Raw genomic sequence first — 6,857 nt, 5'->3', positions numbered from 1 at the left:
CCTGCAGAACCAGGCCGTCCATATTCAGGTGTGTGGGGCGGCCCCAGGGGTAATGAGCGCACTGGGTGCCTGAAGCCCCACACAGAGATCACTGATCAGGGACCGGAGTGGCTTCTGCCGCCTCTGCTGCTGGGTCCAGCTGGGCATGTGGGTTCAGGCGAAGAGGGGAAGCCTCCGACCGGGTCCAGACTGTCCGTTTCCACCGCTGCCACGAGATGCCTGACCGGGCTGAACTGAACCAGTGGGAGGCTCCGGACAAAAGCTCTCAGAATGATTCTTGCACACCTTTACTCTTGAACAGCCCCCAATATATACACAGTTCGATTCGGAGTCTGACAACAGATGCTTCCTATTGGCTTAGCCTGAAGGCCTGGGAAAACCTTGTTTAAACATTTGGGAGTGTGATCCTGCTTCTGCCTGCAGCTGACCTGACCTTTGGTCACCGCTTCACTTTCGGAGGAGGGACTTGGTGCATGACTGACACCACTTTATGGGGGTTGGGGAGGGGACTATTCGATGCTTATGGTGGTGTGAAGGGGCCTGATTTCAGGGAAAATAGGAAGCACCTGCCATCCCTTAGGGTCCTCCAGGGCTTCACTTACCTCGACCGAGAACCAGGGCATCCTTCACTGACCGCCAATTGCCCTACACAGACCCCTGCTCTTTCCCCCACAGATAGGTCCAGGGCCACACAGACAGGGCCAGCCGCATCGACATACCAGACCATGGGACCCTGCTGTGGACTGGGCGTTGCTGGGACCTGTGCAAGGGCCGCCAGCTTCAGCAGTATGCCTTTAGTTCCGAGGTGCGCCTACAATCCTCGGCCTCCCTGGGGCTGACCCTACCCAGCCTGAAACCAGATAGTACATGGGGTCTGTAGAGACGGCTTAGTAGGTAAAGTATTTGCCTTGATGGCATGAGTTCAAATCCCTAGAATCCACATAAAAAGCCAGACATAGTTAGATATAAAAATCCCACCTATACCCCTGGGCATGCAGAGAGCTGGAGGGCCAGATTAGTTGAGTAAGTGAGCTCCAGGTTCAGTGAGAGAGACTCTGCCTCAAACAAGCAAGGAAGATGGATGTATTAACACGTCTTTTTTAAAAATTACATATTTCATGAGTACATTGTAGTTATCTTCAGACACACCAGAAGACATTGGATCCCATTACAGATGGTCATGAGCCACCAGGTGGTTGCTGGGAATTGGACTCAGGACCTATGGAAGAGCAGTCAGTGCTCTTAACTCCTGAGCCATCTCTCCAGCCTGGAACATGTCTTTAATTCCAGCACTGGGAGGCAGAGAAGGTGGATCTCTGTGAGTTCCAGGGTGGTCAGAGCTGCATAGTCAGACTGTCTCAGCCCCTCCCCCCATAAATAAATGAAAATAAAAATAGATTTAAAAAAATACCAGCAAACTAAAAGTGACTATCTTAGTCAAAGGGTCTATTTCTAGACAAAACATCATGACCAAGAAGCAAGTTGGGGAGGGAAGGGTTTATTCAGCTTACACTTCTACATTGCTGTTCATCACCAAAGGAAGTCAGGAACCCAAGCAGGTCAGGAAGCAGGAACTGATGCAGAGGCCATGGAGGGATGTTACTTACTGGCTTGCTCCCCCTGGTTTGCTCAGCTTGCTTTCTTATAATACCCAGGTCTATCTGCCCAGGGATGGCACCACCCACAATGGGCTGGGCCCTCCCCCCTCGATCACTAGTTGAAAAAATGCCTTCCAGCTGGATCTCATGGAGGCATTTCCTCAACGGAGGTTCCTTTCTCTGTGATAACTCCAGCTTGTGTCAAGTTGACACAAAACCAGCCAGTACAATGACTCTGAAACTTCTACCCCTAATCCTCTTGACTCTCCACCAATCAGAAGCAGGACACCAAGCCTAGGCTCAGCCCTGGGCCTTGAGCCACCTGTATAGCTAGCTAGTTCCCTCTACCCAGAATTCCAAGATTCTGTGTTCCTCTGATGAGTGCTAAGGTGTGACACCTGTCACTGGTCACCTTCTTGTCCCCATTTGGGGCAACCCTGGGTCTTCCTCCAGCATCATGAGTGGCCCAGGGTCTCAGCACTGTCTTTCTTGCCCTAGATTTTCTCATTGAACCAATCAGGACTGGCTGGCTGTGGGGATGGAGAGCAGCCACTTGGACCTCCTACATGTATGTAAGCCTGAGAAGTACCAGCTCTGCTTGCACGAGAGCTGTGTGTTATCACTCAGGTTCGCTTTCTGTGGTCCAAGCCGGAAAGACCCCTCGGGGCAGTAGAGAGAGGGAGGATCGGGCACCCAAAAGCTCGAATTAAACAACAAATTACTCAAGCCTGTCTACCCAGCTGCTTATTGAGATCAAAGCCAGTTTAGATAAATGCCCAGTCACACTAAAGTCTCAAAAGAAAGAGAGAGGGAGGGAGGAAGGGAGAGAGAGAAAGAGAGAAAGAGAAAGAAAGAGAGAAAGAGAGAAAGAAAGAGAGAAAGAGAGAAAGAAAGAAAGAAAGAAAGAAAGAAAGAAAGAAAGAAAGAAAGGAAGGAAGGAAGGAAGGAAGAAAGGAAGGAAGGAAGGCGATGGTCTGGCCGGAGTCACTGAGGGGAGTTCGGGAAGTGGCCAACCTTTCTACCAGCAGCTCTCGCCCTAGCTGAGAAGGTTCTGCTGAAGGGTTGCCTCCGCAGTCCTGAGGAGCAGAGGACATTTGTGACAACAGTCTTCTCATGAACTTTTCCAAGAATCTCTGAAGAAGCCAATGGGATCTTTTTTACATCATGACTTAGTCTGAACAAGAACAAGAAATGTTTTATTTTTAAGTATAATGAAGGGCTGTGTATGAATGTTGACTCCGACTCAGTTCTGATGAGCATCTTAGACATGAGTTTACATCAGCAAATGGGTTCAGATAGAGATCTTCAGTCTTCTGCTTCATCTGTGAGCTTGCCTTCTGTCAAAAAGGCACCCAAAAAGAGAAGAATTTCAATAGATTCTCTCTTTCGGAGGAAAAGGACAACAAATGTAAATCAAGAGAGCTCAATGGTAGGGTGGATGGAACTGCAAGTATTGAAAGCATACATTCTGAAATGTGTGCTGATAAGAACTCTATTTTCTCTGCACATACATCTCCTGAAAATGGAATAACTTCCATCAGCAATTGGAGACTTTATAAAATGTCCTTTTTCGGCATTCAAAAGACAGATTTCCTGATATAATGACATGTTACCACAGACCTAGTGTGGATTGCTTACAATACCTAAGGATTGAAATCTCTGAAAGTAGAGTTAATAATAGTTGTCTAGAATGCACTGAGCAATTTAATCCCCATGACATTCACTTGATATTAAGTGATGGCGTCTTAATGGAAAAATACGAAGAATTTATGCATCGATGGTGGCTTGTTGCAGATCCAGACTGTGGATACACTGTGAAAGCATTTGCATGTGCCAGCTGTCCAAAATTAACTTGGTGAGAAGGCTGTGCAGCAGAGTTTTGCTACCACTGTAAACAGATCTGGCATCCAAACCAGACCCGTGATGCTGCTCAACAGGAAAGAGCCCAGAGTTTATGCTTAAGAACTTCATCCATTAGTTACAGCCAGGAGTCTGGAGCAGCAGCTGATGATATAAAGCTGTGGCCACGATGGGCTGCTTAGATAATAAAGATGAAGGATGGGAGTTGCAGTCACATGACATGTGCTGGTGAATGATGGGAATTGTAGTCACATGACATGTGCTGATGATGGGAGTGGCAATCATATGACATGTGCTGATGAATGATGGGAGTTGCAATCACATGGCATGTGCTGCCTGTGGCTTTGAGTTTTGCTGGTTGTGTATGAAAGAAATCTCCAACTTACATTATCTAAGTCCCTCAGGGTGTACTTTTTGGGGGAAGAAACCCTGGAGCCAAAAGAAGGAAATCCTGTGGCAGCTGGGACCCTTTGTTGGTGTTCCCATAGGGATCACTCTCATAGCTGGCACTGCCAACCCCACTATAATCATTGGCATTCCTATGTATGTGGGCCGCAAGATTCATAATCACTATGAAGGCAAAGGTGTTTCAAAACAAAGCTCAGTCTGGCCCTAGCAGGTGGTGTGACGCTGCCTGTAATTGTGTCTCTGGTGGTAGCTGCAGTGACTGTAGGAATTGGTGTTCCTATTGTGTTAACTATGGTGTTGTCCCAATTTCCCTGTGCCAAAGTGAGGGCTGTGGAGTTTCAGCAGGCAATGGGAAAGGAGTCAGGATTGAGTTTGATGATGAAAGTGACAAATGTCGGTGGGACTAACACAGCCATAGCTATATCAGTAGCAGAAGCCAGGCACAGCCCTAGCACAGGTGAGGGAAGTGTGGGGTCTGACCAGCAGTGCTTCCCGAGGCCACATGGGCAGTTCCTCCGGTGGCTTCCCTGAAGGTAAATCCAGTGCTACCAAGTGGTCCAAAGAACAGGAGGAAAAAAGTCAAAAAGTGGTATACTGAGGGAAAAGGGTACAGTGAAGACAAATGAGACCAGAGAGGACATAGATGCACAGATGTTGGAGCAACAAAGCACGAACTCAGGTGAGTCTGAGGTGCTGTCCCTCAGTGACAGTATGCCGTCTGGAGCGGATTCCCACTCGAGTCATTTTTCTGAATTTAGCTGCTCAAAGTTAGAGAGCATGAGAACTCCTGTAGTCGTGATTGCCACGCCTGCTTCGCAGCTGTGAAAACAGCAGACATGAAGTAAATGTAAATACTAATGGAAAAAGAAAAGATGGACCAGGTGAGGTGACTTGCATGCCCTTAAGTCCAGCACTTGGGAGGCAGAGGCAGGTGATCTCTGTGAGTTCCAGGTTAGCCTGGTCTATAGAGTGAGTTTCAAGACAACCAGGTCTACACAGAGAAACTGTCTGGAAAAAAAATAAAAAACAACTATGGCAGACACTCCATGTTTGTTAGGAAAAAGATGGGGGGGATGCTCTATGGAGGTGCATCAAGGCTTTGGGGCAAGAGGGATGTCTCTGGAGGACCCATGTTGGGAATCTCTTCCCCCTGAGGGACCAGCCACATGACACACTGAATTAGTACAGAATAGTTTATTCTGGGTGTGGGGAGGGGAGTTAAGAGGGCAGTATGAGCAGAGAAAGAGGAGTAGAGAAGCAGAGGCCCTGCAATGAGCATGTGAAGAGAGGGGAAGGGAATGGGGAGAGGAGGGGCAAGTGGGGGAGAGGAAGGGTAAGAGAGCAAGAGAGAGGGGGAGGGGCAAGTAGCCTCCTTAATAGTGTCAGGTAACTGGGGCACAGCATACCTGGCTGTTGTCAGGTAACTGAGGGGTGGGGTTTACAGAATCCCAACAATGTTGACTGGCAGCTCTCAGCTTTTTGATACTGCATAGTAAGTAGTAGGCTTCAGGTTGTCAAGTTGGAGTGAATTTCTAAGCTTTCAGACACTTGAGTTGCTGAGCTCCTACCCTGGGGTCCCTACCATTCTCTCTACTCCCTTCCCTCCCCAGGACACAGGTTTGTGAGCACAGGCAAGGATAACCTGCTCAATGCCCGTAGGATACCCTATGGGGCCAACATTTCCCAGGTACTCACTTCCCCCAAATGGAGGCCACCTGTGCATTTTCCTGTCCTAGACATTTATCAAGCCCCACGCTTTGGGTTTCTTACTGAGCACAATGTTGCCATGGGGTCCTCTGTGTAATACAAGTGCCACAGCCGAGCTCCTGTTTATGGCCGACTAATCCTTTAGAAAGTGAAAGGACCACAGTGTTGTGTGGGTGGGAACGACATTTCATTCCTCTCAGCTATGGTGCCTCCCACTGCAGTGCTCAGCTAACTTCCCACTGGATGGTTTCATTTGGGTGTAGATGGAAGTGGGATGGAGTCGGGCCTTCACCTGTACTGGGCCAAGCTCTTAGCTTAGGTGGCAATTTCTAATAAGCGTCTTGAACCTTCTGTGGACATGCCATAACAGTCTTTCACATTCCCCATCCTTCCCAACACCACATATCCTAGGAGTGTCCAATCTGGAACTGTACCATTTGCCTTTTGAGTTAGAACCTTTATATCAACCCTTCGCATGTCAGGAATACCACTGTCCCTCTAGGACATGGTGACACAGATCTGTGATCCCAGCACTTGGAAGAGTAGGGCAGGAGCATGGTTGATTTGGGTGAGCCTCTGGGGGAGGGGGCGAAGGGAGGAGGAAGAGGGAGGTGCTTTGCTGTGAAACCATCTGAAGCAGAGCCACTGTGATGAGTTAGGTACCATCTCTCAAGTCAAGCTAGCTCAGGTTAGCTCGGTTCCCAAGCTAGAAGGCCCTGGCCATATCCAACCTTTGTTGTCCTCCAAGCCCCATGCTTCTGGTCTGTGAACTTTGTGGTGACCATGTGGCTGCCCCTCACCTCTCCTTTGTCCCAAAGAGTAAATACATCATGACAGATTCAAGGGACAAGAAGACTACTATGTGTGAGGTGTACTCAGCCATCTGTTGTCTTTTCAAGTCACCTGTCCTGGATGGCTGGCCACTCAGGACACAGGTTCCTCTGCTCACACCTGGCTTGCTCCCTTCCCAGCTGGGTGGGGGATGGGGACACTGGGGAAATATATCAACTTGTTTTTAGTGTGTATGTATCAAGCATACAGAGGTAAGTGGCTCAGCCAGGTGTCAGCCTTCATTTCTTTTTACCCTGGTTTTCAGAGTCTGACTTTACCCTGATTACTGAATGTGCCCTGGCAAACAGGTCAACAAGCCCCAGGGACCCTCCTGTCTCTACCTACAGAGCTGGATCAGGGATTCAAACCTCACATCCCTATGCCTGCCTGGCAAGCGCTGTACCAACTGAACCATCTTCCTAGCGCTTTAAACAAAAACAGGGTGGGGGTCTG

At 48.7% G+C, this 6,857-nt stretch overlaps 1 pseudogene across 1 annotated transcript; it reads left to right on the top strand.

The window, feature by feature from the left end:
• The first annotated feature begins 2,799 nt into the window (after nt 1-2,799).
• Nucleotides 2,800-4,464, top strand: LOC308421685 (E3 ubiquitin-protein ligase RNF19A-like; annotated as a pseudogene). The gene is made up of 2 exons: nt 2,800-3,686; nt 3,794-4,464. The product of its transcript is annotated as an E3 ubiquitin-protein ligase RNF19A-like (transcript).
• Nucleotides 4,465-6,857: the final 2,393 nt, after the last annotated feature.

Source organism: Micromys minutus (genome assembly GCF_963924665.1).
Source record: "Micromys minutus genome assembly, chromosome: 6".
NCBI lineage: Eukaryota > Metazoa > Chordata > Mammalia > Rodentia > Muridae > Micromys > Micromys minutus.
Note: the sequence above shows the minus strand (reverse complement) of the source record. Positions and strands in the feature narration are given on the sequence as shown.